This window comes from Cervus canadensis, chromosome 29 (assembly GCF_019320065.1).
Source record: "Cervus canadensis isolate Bull #8, Minnesota chromosome 29, ASM1932006v1, whole genome shotgun sequence".
NCBI classification, from domain to species: Eukaryota; Metazoa; Chordata; class Mammalia; order Artiodactyla; family Cervidae; genus Cervus; species Cervus canadensis.
The window spans coordinates 15,852,303-15,868,402 of record NC_057414.1 but is presented as its reverse complement, the minus strand read 5'-3'; positions in this window follow the sequence as shown (position 1 = coordinate 15,868,402).

Below are 16,100 nucleotides of genomic sequence, written 5' to 3'. Positions count from 1 at the left end.
TGTTCCTAACCACTGGATCACCAGGGCAGTCTCTGATTTAATGATTATTAACTTCAGGAAGCAGCTATCACTCTTTGTGTGTGTGGACAATAGGGAAGACGTATCCTTGCCAGAATCTCAGAGGTTGGAGGACATTCTCTGTTCATCTGATGTGAGGCTCATAAGGAAGAGACAGAGCTCTAAGGGTGTCTACACATTTCAGCCTCTAGGCACAGGACCCGTTGATCTTTGGTCCCTGGGGCAAGCCAGACTGCTGCTTTTGCCTCTGAGTAGAGTATAGTGAGCAACTGGAAAAGAAACTGGAAAGCAAGAAGACATTTCTTTCTTTTCTCCCCCCATTTCCTGTGAACTTTTCCTCCTTTTCCTCCCCATCCCCTTTCCCTTTTTTTCTGCATTTGGTTGAACCTAAAGGTGAGACAGTTAACAAGGGCATCTGGAGATTCAGGTGGCAAGTCCCAGCAGCAATATCATGGGCCAAAGAATCAAAGAGTGGACATGAAAATATGACAAAAGGCTACAAGCATAACTTTTTAGGGGTTGCAGTACACAATGCAGAGTTTCTTTTTTTTTAACCTATTCTCATTTCACTCATTGTGTGTGTGTGTGTGTGCACTCAGTTATTCAGTCATATCCTTCACATGTGTGTGCACGCGAGTGTGTGTGTGCACAGGCACTCATTCAGTCATGTCCTGCTCTTTGTGATCCCATGGACTGTAGCCTGCCAGGCTCCTCTGTCAATGGAACTTTTGGAAGTGGGTTGCCATTTCCTCCTCCAAAGGATGTTCCTGACCCATGGATTGAACTTACGTCTCTTGCATTGGCAGGCAGATTTCTTACCACTGCACCTCCTGGGAAGCTCCACTTACTATATAAATCTCTCTGCAACTGAATACTCAAGTACTCCTCAAGCCTCTTGTCTTCATTTTATTATTTTAATTATAGATACACTACACTTTATTATTTGTAATATTTGTAAACTAAAGATGACCCAGTGTGGTTGCCATCTTTTAAGATCTACGTAAAATTCCAGGCTCCATATTGTACAATAAATGTCATAATTTCCTTATAATTTCTAAAGTAAGAGTCCTTATATTTTCTTTGGTTGCTTTGCTTTGTTGTTGTTTTTATTGCTTTGGTTTTTTTGGCCATGCTACAAGGCATACAGAATCTCAGTTCCTGGACCAAGGTTGGATACTGTGCCCCCTGCAGTGGAACCTGAGTTTCCTTGGTTGACTTTAGACTTAGTAACTAAATGAAGTCTTCCTGGGCAGCTTGTTCCAAAAGTAATTTTAGCCATCAAAAATACATATTCTTTGAAGCTGGTGACTTTGTTGATCAGATAGAATGGGAAGAGTAATTCAGAGTTTTGGAAGGGGGTGAGAGAGAGATAAATCACTGAACCATGGAAATATAGATAAAGCATTAAACTTTATTTCTATATTTTATATCTTATGTCAAATAAAATGATATGTTCAAAGTACACAAATCAGCAAGAAAAAGTGTATGAAGAAACATTTCAGGGAGGAGCCAAGATGGCGGAGGAATAGGGTGGGGAGACCACTTTCTCCCCTACAAATTCATCGAAAGAACATGTCAACGCTGAGCAAACTGCACAGAACAACTTCTGATCGCTAGCAGAGGACATCAGGCACCCAGAAAAGCAGCCCATTGTCTTCAAAAGGAGGTAGGGCAAAATATAAAAGATAAAAAAAGAGAAAAAAGAGCTAGGGATGGAGACCCGTCCAGGGAAGCGAGTCGTAATAGAGGAAGCTTCCAAACACCAGGAAACCCTCTCACTGGTGGGTCTGGGGGAAGTTTTCCAATCTCGGAGAGCAAGCTAACTGGGAGGAAAAATAAATAAAATGCACAGATTACATGCCTAAAAGCAACTCCCAGCAGAAATGTACCCCCAGATGCTCGCATTCACCACCAGCAAGTGGGGTCTGAACGGACAGGAGTGGGTGGCATTGCTTAGGAACAAAGGAAGGACTGAGCAATTCCAGAGAAGAGCTAGCCGGCTGCCGACTGGCCCATCCCCTGCCGGAGGCAGGAGGCAGGGGGGAGGGGGAAGGGGCAAACTCAGCTACAGAGATGGCATCCCCTACCAAACTGCAAACAGGCTTCCAGTCTCTAACCAAAGACTTCCTGAGATTCTGGATGGTTGACATCCACCTAGAGGGTCGCGGCTAGAGACCAGCTCCCCAGAACAGACACAAGGCGCACCCAACCTGCGCGCGTGGAAACTGAGGCTGGAACCGCGGAGGGGATAAGGCACGCTGCACCCGGGGAGAGTGCTCTCGTCAAGCTCCTCGCTGCCTGAGCTGAATGGGCCGGGGAAGGCACAAAATACATGCCCAACCAAGTCTGCGCTTTTGTGGAGTACCCGAAAACTGGAACCGCAGGCAGCCCAGGGCCCGCTCCCTGGAGAGCAGCCTGGAGCCTCAGCAGTGTAGACGGGAAAGCACACGCTCTGTGAGCGGGGCAAACCCAGTGTGGCCGGAACACTCTGAGTGCTCCCCACACACGCCAGTGACATTTGTCTGCAGCGCCCCTCCCTCCCCACAGCACGACTGAACAGGCGAACCTAAACAAGAGACCACCTCTGCCCACTTGTGTCATGGCGGAAATTAGACACTGAAGAGACCTGCAAAAAGAAGCCAAATAAACAAAGGGAACCGCTTCAGAAGTGACAGGGGCAACAGATTAAAATCCCTGTAGTTAACACCAACTACAACGGAAGGGGCCTATAGATATTGAGAAGTGTAAGCTGGAACAAGGAGCTATCTGAAACTGAACCAAACCCACACTACCTGCAACAGATCCAGAGAAATTCCAAGATATATTTTTACTATTTTTTTAATTAAAAATTTTTTTTTATTTTTTTAAATTTTTTCTTTTATTTTCCTTTAAAATTCCCTATTACTCCTCTATTACTCCTTAATTTTCATTCTCATATATTTTTACTATTTTTTATTAATTTTTTTCTTTTTTTTTAATTTTCTTTTAAAGTCCTCTCCTGCTCCTCTATTACTCCTTAATTTTCATTTTCATTCTCATATATTTTTACTATTTTTTTAATTAATTTTTTTTCTTTTTTCTTTATTTTATTTTTTTAAGTCCTCTATTACTCCTTAATTTTCATTTTCATTTCACTATAACTTTAGCAAAAAAAAAAAAAAGACCCTATTTTTAAAGCAAACTTCATATATATTTCTTAAATTTTTTGTTTTTGTTTTTAATATTGTATTTTAAGAGTCTAACCTCTACTCTAGATTTTTTTTTTTTTTTAAGTTCGGAGAAACATTTATTTTACAGTTTACAATTTGTTGAGGTAAGCACATTGCAGGAGGTTTAACAGCAACTGTAGCCTCTATAGTCAAGGATATGGTTTTTCCAGTAGTCACTACAGATATGAGTTAGACCATAAAGAAGACTGAGTGCCAAAGAATTGGTACTTTCGAACTGTGGTGCTGGATAAGACTTTTTTCTTTTTTTTTTTTTTCATTTATTTTTATTAGTTGGAGGTGAATTACTTTACAATATTGTAGTGGTTTTATCATACATTGGCATGATTCAGACATGGATTTACATGTATTCCCCATCCCAATCCCCCCTCCCACCTCCCTCTCCACCCGATTCCTCTGGGTCTTCCCAGTGCACCAGGCCCGAGCACTTGTTTCATGCATCCCACCTGGGCTAGTGATCTGTTTCACCATAGATAATATACATGTTTCAATGCTGATCTCTCAAAACATCCCACCCTTGCCTTCTCCCACAGAGTTCAAAAGTCTGTTCTGTACTTCTGTGTCTCTTTTTCTGTTTTGCATATAGGGTTATCATTACCATCTTTCTAAATTCCATATATTTGTGTAAGTATACTGTATTGGTCTTTATCTTTCTGGCTTATTTCACTCTGTATAATGGGCTCCAGTTTCATCCATCTCATTAGAACTGATTCAAATGAATTCTTTTTAATGGCTGAGTAATATTCCATGGTGTATATGGACCACAGCTTCCTTATCCATTCATCTGCTGATGGGCATCTAGGTTGCTTCCATGTCCTGGCTATTATAAACAGTGCTGCGATGAACATTGGGGTGCACGTGTCTCTTTCAGATCTGGTTTCCTCAGTGTGTATGCCCAGAAGTGGGATTGCTGGGTCATGTGGCAGTTCTATTTCCAGTTTTTTAAGAAATCTCCACACTGTTTTCCATAGCGGCTGTACTAGTTTGCATTCCCACCAACAGTGTACGAGGGTTCCCTTTTCTCCACACCCTCTCCAGCATTTATTGCTTGTAGACTTTTGGATAGCAGCCATCCTGACTGGCGTGTAATGGTACCTCATTGTGGTTTTGATTTGCATTTCTCTGATAATGAGTGATGTTGAGCATCTTTTCATGTGTTTGTTAGCCATTTGTATGTCTTCTTTTGGAGAAATGTCTGTTTAGTTCTTTGGCACATTTTTTGATTGGGTCATTTATTTTTCTGGAATTGAGCTGCAGGAGTTACTCGTATATTTTTGAGATTAATCCTTTGTCTGTTGCTTCGTTTGCTATTATTTTCTCCCAATCTGAGGGCTGTCTTTTCACCTTACTTATAGTTTTCTTTGTTGTGCAAAAGCTTTTAAGTTTAATTAGGTCCCATTTGTTTAGTTTTGCTTTTATTTCCAATGTTCTGGGAGGTGGGTCATAGAGGATCCTGCTCTGATTTATGTCGGAGAGTGTTTTGCCTATGTTTTCCTCTAGGAGTTTTACAGTTTCTGGTCTTACATTTAGATCTTTAATCCATTTTGGGTTTATTTTTGTGTATGGTGTTAGAAAGTGTTCTAGTTTCATTCTTTTACAAGTGGTTGACCAGTTTTCCCAGCACCACTTGTTAAAGAGGTTGTCTTATTTCCATTGTATATCCTTGCCTCTTTTGTCGAAGATAAGGTGTCCATAGGTTTGTGGATTTATCTCTGGGCTTTCTATTCTGTTCCATTGATCTATATTTCTGTCTTTGTGCCAGTACCATACTATCTTGATGACTGTGGCTTTGTAGTAGAGTCTGAAGTCAGGCAGGGTGATTCCTCCAGTTCCCTTCTTCTTTCTCAAGATTACTTTGGTTATTCGAGGTTTTTTGTATTTCCATACAAATTGTGAAATTATTTGTTCTAGTTCTGTGAAAAATACCGTTGGTAGTTTGATAGGGATTGCATTGAATCTATAGATGCTTTGGGTAGTATAGCCATTTTCACAATATTGATTCTTCCAATCCATGAACACGGTATGTTTCTCCATCTATTTGTGTCCTCTGTGATTTCTTTCATCAGTGTTTTATAGCTTTCTATGTATAGGTCTTTTTGTTTCTTTAGGTAGATATACTCCTAAGTATTTTATTCTTTTTGTTGCAATGGTATTGTTTCCTTAATTTCTCTTTCTGTTTTCTCATAGTTAGTGTATAGGAATGCAAAGGATTTCTGTGTGTTAATTTTATATCCTGCAACTTTACTATATTCATTGATTAGCTCTAGTAATTTTCTAATAGAGTCTTTAGAGTTTTCTATATAGAGGATCATGTCATCTGCAAACAGTGAGAGTTTCACTTCTTCTTTTCCTATCTGGATTCCTTTTATTTCTTTTTCTGCTCTGATTGCTGTGGCCAAAACTTCCAAATCTATGTTGAATAGTAGTGGTGAGAGTGGGCACCCTTGTTTTGTTCCTGATTTCAGGGGGAATGCTTTCAATTTTTCACCATTGAGGGTAATGCTTGCTGTGGGTTTATCATATATAGCTTTTACTGTGTTGAGGTATGTTCCTTCTATTCCTGCTTTCTGGACAGTTTTAATCATAAAAGGATGTTGAATTTTGTCAAAGGCTTTCTCTGCATCTATTGAGATAATCATATGGTTTTTATCTTTCAATTTGTTAATGTGGTGTATTACATTGATTGATTTGTGGATATTAAAGAATCCTTGCATTCCTGGGATAAAGCCCACTTGGTCATGATGTATGATCTTTTTAATATGGTGTTGGATTCTGTTTGCTCGAATTTTGTTAAGGATTTTTGCATCTATGTTCATCAGTGATATTGGCCTGTGGTTTTCTTTTTTTGTGGCATCTTTGTCTGGTTTTGGAAATAGGGTGATGGTGGCCTCATAGAATGAATTTGGAAGTTTACCTCCTTCTGCAATTTTCTGGAAGAGTTTGAGTAAGATAGGTGTTATCTCTTCTCTAAATTTTTGGTAGAATTCAGCTGTGAAGCCATCTGGTCCTGGGCTTTAGTTTGCTGGAAAGTTTCTGATTACAGTTTTGATTTCCGTGCTTGTGATGGGTCTGTTAAGATCTTCTATTTCTTCCTGGTTCAGTTTTGGAAACTTATACTTTTCTAAGAATTTGTCCATTTCATCCAAGTTGTCCATTTTATTGGCTTAGAGCTACTGGTAGTAGTCTCTTATGATCCTTTGTATTTCAGTGTTGTCTGCTGTGATCTCTCCATTTTCATTTCTAATTTTGTTGATTTGGTTCTTCTCCCTTTGTTTCTTAATGAGTCTTGCTAACGGTTTGTCAATTTTGTTTATTTTTTCAAAAAACAAGCTTTTAGCTTTGTTGATCTTTGCTATGGTCTCTTTAGTTTCTTTTGCATTTATTTCTGCCCTAATTTTTAAGATTTCTTCCCTTCTGCTAACCCTGGGGTTCTTTATTTCTTCCTTCTCTAGTTGCTTTAGGTGTAGAGTTAGGTTATTTATTTGACTTTTTTCTTGTTTCTTGATTAAGCCTGTAATGCTATGAACCTTCCCCTTAGCACTGCTTTTACAGTGTCCCATAGGTTTTGGGTTGTTGTGTTTTCATTTTCATTTGTTTCTATGCATATTTTGATGTCTTTTTTTATTTCTTCTATGATTTGTTGGTTATTCAGAAGTGTGTTATTTAGCCTCCATATGTTTGAATTTTAATAGTTTCTTTTCCTGCAATTGAGATCTAATCTTACTGCACTGTGGTCAGAAAAGATGACTGGAATGATTTCAATTTTTTGAATTTACCAAGGCTAGATTTATGGCCAAGAATGTGATCTATTCTGGAGAAGGTTCCGCGTGCACTTGAGAAAGAGGTGATTGTTTTGGGGTGAAATGTGCTATAGATATCACTTAGGTCTAGCTGGTCCATTGTGTCATTTAAAGTTTGTGTTTCCTTGTTAATTTTCTATTTAGTTGGTCTATCCATAGTTGTGAGTGGGGTATTAAAGTCTCCCACTATTATTGTGTTACTATTAATTTCCTCTTTCATACTTAGCGTTTGCCTTACATATTGTGGTGATCCTATGTTGGGTGCATACATATTTGTAATTGCTATATCTTCTTCTTGGATTGATCCTTTGATCATTATGTAGCGTCCTTCTTTGTCTCTTTTCACATCCTTTATTTGAAAGTCTCTTTTATCTGATATGAGTATTGCGACTCCCGCTTTCTTTTGTTCTCTGTTTGCGTGAAATATTTTTTTCCAGCCTTTCACTTTCAGTCTGTATGTGTCCCTTGTTTTGAGGTGGGTCTCTTGTAGACAGCATATATAGGGGTCTTGTTTTTGTATCCATTCAGCCAATCTTTGTCTTTTGGTTGGGGCATTCAACCCATTTACATTTAAGATAATTATTGACAGCTTTGATCCCGTTGCCATTTACTTTGTTGTTTTGGATTCATGTTTATACAACCTTTCTGTGTTTCTTGTATAGAGAAGATCCTTTAGCATTTGTTGAAGAGCTGGTTTGGTGGTGCTGAATTCTCTCAGCTTTTGCTTGTCTGTACAGCTTTTGAGTTCTCCTTAATATCTGAATGAGATCTTTGTTGGGTACAGTAATCTGGGTTGTAGGTTATTCTCTTTCATTACTTGAAATATGTCCTGCGATTCCCTTCTGGCCTGAAGGGTTTCTATTGAAAGATCAGGTGTTATCCTTATGGGAATCCCTTTATGTGTTATTTGCTGTTTCTCCCTTGCTGTTTTTAATATTTGTTCTTTGTGTTTGATCTTTGTTAATTTGATTAATATGTGTCTAGGGGTGTTTTGCCTTGGGTTTATCCTGTTTGGGACTCTCTGAGTTTCTTGGACTTGGGTGGCTATTTCCTTCCCCATTTTAGGGAAGTTTTCAGCTATTATCTCCTCGAGTATTTTCTCATGGCCTTTCTTTTTGCCTTTTCTTCTGGGACTCCTATGATTCGAATGTTATGGCATTTCATGTTGTCCCAGAGGTCCCTGAGGTTGTCCTCGTTTCTTTTGATTTTTTTTTCTTTTTTCCTCTCTCATTTATTTCCACCATTTTATCTTCTACCTCACTTATTCTATCTTCTATCTCTGTTATTCTACTGTTGGTTCCCTCTACTCTAGATTTTTAATCTTTGTTTTTCAGTATTTGATATCAATTTGGACATTTAAGAATCCAATATTCAGTACCCATATTTACTCAGGAGTGTGCTGATTACTCTGTCCCCCTTTTGACTCCCCCTTTTCTCCCCCAGATCACCTCTATTTCCTCCTTTCCGCTTCTCTTCTCAATCCAATTCTGTGAATCTCTGTGGGTATTCTGGGCTATGGAGAACACTTAGGGAACAGAGTACTGCATAGATCTGTCTCTCTCCTCTTGGGTCCCACTTTTTCTCCTCCTGCTCATTTCTATATCCTTCCTCCCTCTCCCCTTCTTCATGTAACTCTGTGAACCTCTGGGTATCCCAGAGGTAGAGAATGATGGAGAATCTTGTCACCATTAACCTAGAAGTTTTATTTCAGTACTGTATAGTTGGAGAAGCCTTGAGGCTACTGGAAGAATAAGACTGAAAGCCAGAGGCAAGAGACTTAAGACCAAAACCTGAGAACACCAGAGAACTCCTGACTACAGGGAACATTAAGTAATAAGAGATCATCCAAAAGCCTCCATACCTACACTGAAACCAACCACCACCCAAGAGCCAATAAGTTCCAGAGTAAGACATACCATGCAAATTCTCCAGCAACGCAGGAACATAGCCCTGAGCATCAACATACAGGCTGCCAAAAGTCACACCAAACACATAGACCCATCTCAAAACTCACTACTTGACACTCCATTGCACTCCAGAGAAGAAAGATCCAGTTCCAAGCACCAGAACACTGACACAAGCTTCCCTAACCAAGAAACCTTGACAAGCCAATCGTCCAAACCCACCCACTGGGAGAAACCTCCACAATAAAAAGGAACCACAGACCACCAGGATACAGAAAGGGCACTCCAAACACAGCAATCTAAACAAGATGAAAAGGCAGAGAAATACCCATCAGTTAAAGGAACATGAAAAATGCCCACCAAGCCAAACAAAAGAGGCAGAGATAGGGAATCTACCTGAAAAATAATTTAGAATAGTGATTAAAAAAAAATGATCCAAAATCTTGAATACAAAGTGGAATTACAGATAAATAGCCTGGAGACAAGGATTGAGAAGATGCAAGAAATGTTTAACAAGGACCTAGAAGAAATTAAAAAGAGTCAATTAAAAATGAATGATGCAATAAATGAGATCAAAAACACTCTGGAGGAAACCAACAGTAGAATAATGGAGACAGAAGATAAGATAAGTGAGGCAGAAGATGAAATAGTGGAAATAAATGAAGAAGAGAGGAAAAAAGAAAAAAGAATCAAAAGAAATGAGGACAACCTCAGGGACCTCTGGGACAATGTGAAACGTCCCAACATTCAAATCATAGGAGTCATAGAAGAAGAAGACAAAAAGAAAGTCCATGAGAAAATACTCGAGGAGATAATAGCTGAAAAGTTCCCCAAAATGGGGGAAGAAATAATTACACAGATCTAAGAAACCCAGAGAGTCCTAAACAGGATAAACAAAAGGCAAAACACCCCAAGACACATATCAATCAATTTAACAAAGATCAAACACAAAGAACAAATATTAAAAGCAGCTAAGGAGAAACAACAGATAACACACAAAGGGATTCCCATAAGGATAACACCTGATCTTTCAATAGAAACTCATCAGGCCAGAGGGAATGGCAGGACATACTTAAAGTAATGAAAGAGAATAACCTACAACCCAGATTACTGTATCCAGCAAGGATCTCATTCAGATATGAAGGAGAATTCAAAAGCTGTACAGACAAGCAAAAGCTGAGAGAATTCAGCACCACCAAACCAGCTCTTCAACAAATGCTAAAGGATCTTCTCTATACAAGAAACACAGAAAGGTTGTATAAACACGAATCCAAAACAACAAAGTAAATGGCAACGGGATCAAAGCTGTCAATAATTATCTTAAATGTAAATGGGTTGAATGCCCCAACCAAAAGACAAAGACTGTCTGAATGGATACAAAAACAAGATACCTATATATTCTGTCTAAAAGAGATCCACCTCAAAACAAGGGACACATACAGACTGAAAGTGAAAGGCTGGAAAAAAAAATATTTCACTGAAATGGAGACCAAAAGAAAGCAGGAGTCACAATACTCATATCAGATAAAAGAGACTTTCAAATAAAGGCTGTGAAAAGACACAAAAAAGGACACTACATAATGATCAAAGGATCAATCCAAGAAGCAGATATAACAATTACAAATATATATACACCCAAGATAGGATCACCACAATATGTAAGGAAAATGCTAATGAGTATGAAAGGGGAAATTAACAATAACACAATAATAGTGGGACACTTTAATACTCCACTCACAACTATGGATAGATCAACTAAACAGAAAATTAACAAGGAAACACAAACTTTAAATGACACAATGGACCAGCTAGATATGGAGGCTAAATAACACGCTTCTGAATAACCAACAAATCATAGAAGAAATCAAAAAGACATCAAAATATGCATAGAAACAAATGAAAATGAAAACACAACAACCCAAAACCTATGGGACACTGTAAAAGCAGTGCTAAGGGGAAGGTTCATAGCATTACAGGCTTAATCAAGAAACAAGAAAAAAGTCAAATAAATAACCTAACTCTACACCTAAAGCAACTAGAGAAGGAAGAAATAAAGAACCCCAGGGTTAGCAGAAGGGAAGAAATCTTAAAAATTAGGGCAGAAATAAATGCAAAAGAAACTAAAGAGACCATAGCAAAAATCAACAAAGCTAAAAGCTGGTTTTTTGAAAAAATAAACAAAATTGACAAACCGTTAGCAAGACTCATTGAGAAACAAAGGGAGAAGAACCAAATCAACAAAATTAGAAATGAAAATGGAGAGATCACAACAGGCAACATTGAAATACAAAGGATCATAAGAGATTACTACCAGTAGCTCTAAGCCAATAAAATGGACAACTTGGATGAAATGGACAAATTCTTAGAAAAGTATAAGTTTCCAAAACTGAACCAGGAAGAAATAGAAGATCTTAACAGACCCATCACAAGCACAGAAATCAAAACTGTAATCAGAAACTTTCCAGCAAACTAAAGCCCAGGACCAGATGGCTTCACAGCTGAATTCTACCAAAAATTTAGAGAAGAGATAACACCTATCTTACTCAAACTCTTCCAGAAAATTGCAGAAGGAGGTAAACTTCCAAATTCATTCTATGAGGCCACCATCACCCTATTTCCAAAACCAGACAAAGATGCCACAAAAAAAGAAAACCACAGGCCAATATCACTGATGAACATAGATGCAAAAATCCTTAACAAAATTCGAGCAAACAGAATCCAACACCATATTAAAAAGATCATACATCATGACCAAGTGGGCTTTATCCCAGGAATGCAAGGATTCTTTAATATCTGCAAATCAATCAATGTAATACACCACATTAACAAATTGAAAGATAAAAACCATATGATTATCTCAATAGATGCAGAAAAAGCCTTTGACAAAATTCAACATCCATTTATGATAAAAAAAACTGTCCAGAAAGCAGGAATAGAAGGAACATACCTCAACACAGTAAAAGCTATATATGACAAACCCACAGCAAGCATTACCCTCAATGGTGAAAAATTGAAAGCACTTCCCATAAAGTCAGGAACAAGACAAGGGTGCCCACCCTCACCGCTACTATTCAACATTGATTTGGAAGTTTTGGCCACAGCAATCAGAGCAGAAAAAGAAATAAAAGGAATCCAGATAGGAAAAGAAAAAGTAAAACTTTCACTGTTTGCAGATGACATGATACTCTACATAGAAAACCCTAAAGACTCTACCAGAAAATTACTAGAGCTAATCAATGAATATAGTAAAGTTGCAGGATATAAAATTAACACACAGAAATCCTTTGCATTCCTATGCACTAACTATGAGAAAACAGAAAGAGAAATTAAGGAAACAATACCATTCAACATTGCAACAAAAATAATAAAATACTTAGGAGTATATCTACCTAAAGAAACAAAAGACCTATACATAGAAAGCTATAAAACACTGATGAAAGAAATCACAGAGGACACAAATAGATGGAGAAACATACCGTGTTCATGGATTGGAAGAATCAATATTGTGAAAATGGCTATACTACCCAAAGCAATCTATAGATTCAATGTAATCCCTATCAAACTACCAACGGTATTTTTCACAGAACTAGAACAAATAATTTCACAATTTGTATGGAAATACAAAAAACCTCGAATAGCCAAAGCAATCTTGAGAAGGAAGAATGGAACTGGAGGAATCAACCTGCCTGACTTCAGGCTCTACTACAAAGACACAGCCATCAAGACAGTATGATACTGGCACAAAGACAGAAATATAGACCAATGGAACAAAATAGAAAGCCCAGAGATAAATTGACGTACCTATGGACACCTTATCTTTGACAAAGGAGGCAAGGATATACAATGGACAAAAGACAACCTCTTTAACAAGTAGTACTGGGAAAACTGGTCAACCACTTGTAAAAGAATGAAACTAGAACACTTTCTAACACCATATACAAAAATAAACTCAAAATGGATTAAAGATCTAAATGTAAGACCAGAAACTATAAAAGTCCTAAAGGAGAACATAGGGAAAACACTCTCCGACATAAATCACAGCAAGATCCTCTATAACTCTCCTCCCAGAATATTGGAAATAAAAGGAAAAATAAACAAATGGGACCTAATTAAACTTAAAAGCTTTTGCACAACAACAGAAACTAGAAGCAAGGTGAAAAGATAGCCTTCAGAATGGGAGAAAATAATAGCAAATAAAGCAACAGACAAAGGATTAATCTCAAAAATACACAAGCAACTCCTGCAACTCAATTCCAGAAAAATAAAAAAATGCGCCAAAGACTAAACAGACATTTCTCCAAAGAAGAAATACAGATGGCTAACAAACACATGAAGAGATGCTCAACATCACTCATTATCAGAGAAATGCAAATCAAAACCACAATGAGGTACTATTACACGCCAGTCAGAATGGCTGCTATCCAAAAGTCTACAAGCAATAAATGCTGGAGAGGGTGTGGAGAAAAGGGAACCCTCTTACACTGTTGGTGGGAATGCAAACTAGTACAGCCATTATGGAGAACAGTGTGGAGATTTCTTAAAAAACTGGAAATAGAACTGCCATATGACCCAGCAATCCCACTTCTGGGCATACACACTGAGGAAACCAGATCTGAAAGAGACACGTGTACCCCAATGTTCATCGCAGCACTGTTTATAATAGCCAGAACATGGAAGCAACCTAGATGCCCATCAGCAGACAAATGGATAAGGAAGCTGTGGTACATATACACAATGGAATATTACTCAGCCATTAAAAAGAATACATTTGAATCAGTTCTAATGAGGTGGATGAAACTGGAGCCCATTATACAGAGTGAAGTAAGCCAGAAAGATAAAGCATACTAACACATATATATGGAATTTAGAAAGATGGTAATGATAACCCTATATGCAAAACAGAAAAAGAGACACAGAAGTACAGAACAGACTTTTGAACTCTGTGGGAGAAGGTGAGGGTGGGATGTTTTGAAAGAACAGCATGTATATTATCTATGGTGAAACAGATCACCAGCCCAGGTGGGATGCATGAGACAAGTGCTCGGGCCTGGTGCACTGGGAAGACCCAGAGGAATCGGGTGGAGAGGGAGGTGGGAGGGGGGATTGGGATGGGGAATACGTGTAAATCTATTGCTGATTCATGTCAATGTATGACAAAACCCACTGAAAAAATAAATAAATAAATAAATAAATAAAGATCTAAATGTAAGACCAAAAACTATAAAAGTCCTAAAGGAGAACATAGGGAAAACACTCTCCGACATAAATCACAGCAAGATCCTCTATAACTCTCCTCCCAGAATATTGGAAATAAAAGGAAAAATAAACAAATGGGACCTAATTAAACTTAAAAGCTTTTGCACAACAACAGAAACTAGAAGCAAGGTGAAAAGATAGCCTTCAGAATGGGAGAAAATAATAGCAAATAAAGCAACAGACAAAGGATTAATCTCAAAAATACACAAGCAACTCCTGCAACTCAAATAAAAAAATGCGCCAAAGAACTAAACAGACATTTCTCCAAGGAAGACATACAGATGGCTAACAAACACATGAAGAGATGCTCAACATCACTCATTATCAGAGAAATGCAAATCAAAACCACAATGAGGTACTATTACACGCCAGTCAGAATGGCTGCTATCCAAAAGTCTACAAGCAATAAATGCTGGAGAGGGTGTGGAGAAAAGGGAACCCTCTTACACTGTTGGTGGGAATGCAAACTAGTACAGCCATTATGGAGAACAGTGTGGAGATTCCTTAAAAACTGGAAATAGAACTGCCATACTGACCCAGCAATCCCACTTCTGGGCATACACATGAGGGAAACCAGATCTGAAAGAGACACGTGTACCCAATGTCATCGCAGCACTGTTTATAATAGCCAGAACATGGAAGCAACCTAGAATGCCCATCAGCAGACAAATGGATAAGGAAGCTGTGGTACATATACACAATGGAATATTACTCAGCATTAAAAAGAATACATTTGAATCAGTTCTAATTGAGGTGGATGAAACTGGAGCCCATTATACAGAGTGAAGTAAGCCAGAAAGAAAAACACCAATACAGTATACTAACACATATATATGGAATTTAGAAAGATGGTAATGATAACCCTATATGCAAGACAGAAAAAGAGACACAGATGTATAGAACAGACTTTTGAACTCTGCGGGAGAAGGCAAGGGTGGGATGATCTGAGAGAATAGCATTGAGACATGTATATTATCAAGTGTGAAACAGATCGCCAGTCTAAGTTTAATGCATGAGACAAGTGCTCAGGGATGGTGCACTAGGATGACCCAAAGGGATGGGATGGGGAGGGAGGTGGGAGTAGGGTTCAGGATGGGGACACATGTAAATCCATGGCTGATTCAAGTCAATGTATGGCAAAAACCACTGCAATATTGTAAAGTAATTAGCCTCCATCTAATAAAAATAAATGAAAAAAAAATGCAAGAGAGAAAAGCATCCAGAAAAACATCTACTTCTCCTTTATTAACAATGCCAAAGCCTTTGACTGTGCAGATCACCACAAACTGTGGAAAATTCTGAAAGAGATGGAAATACCAGACCACTTTACCTGCATCCTTAGAAATCTGTATGCAGGTCAAGAAGCAACAGTTAGAACTGGACATAGAACAACCGACTGATTCCAAATCAGGAAAGGAGTACGGCAAGTCTGCATATTGTCACCCTGCTTATTTAACTTATATTCAGAGTACATCATGTGAAATCCCAGGGCTGTATGAAGCACAAGCTGGAATCAAGACTGCCGGAAGAAGTATCGATAATCTCAGATACACAGATGACACCACTGTTATGCAGAAAGCAAAGAACTAAAGAGCCTCTTGATGAAAGTGAAAGAGGAGAGTGAAAAAGTTGGCTTAAAACTCAGTATTCAGAAAACCAAGATCATGGCATCTGGTCCCATCACTTCATGGCAAATAGATGGGGAAATAATGGAAACAGTGACAGACTTTATTTTGGGGTGCTCCAAAATCACTGCAGATTGTGACTGCAGCCATGAAATTAAAAGACACCTGCTTCTTGGAAGAAAAGTTATGACCAACCTAGAGAGCATATTAAAAAACAGAGACATTACCAACAAAAGTCTGTGTACTCAAAGCTATGGTTTTTCCAGTAGT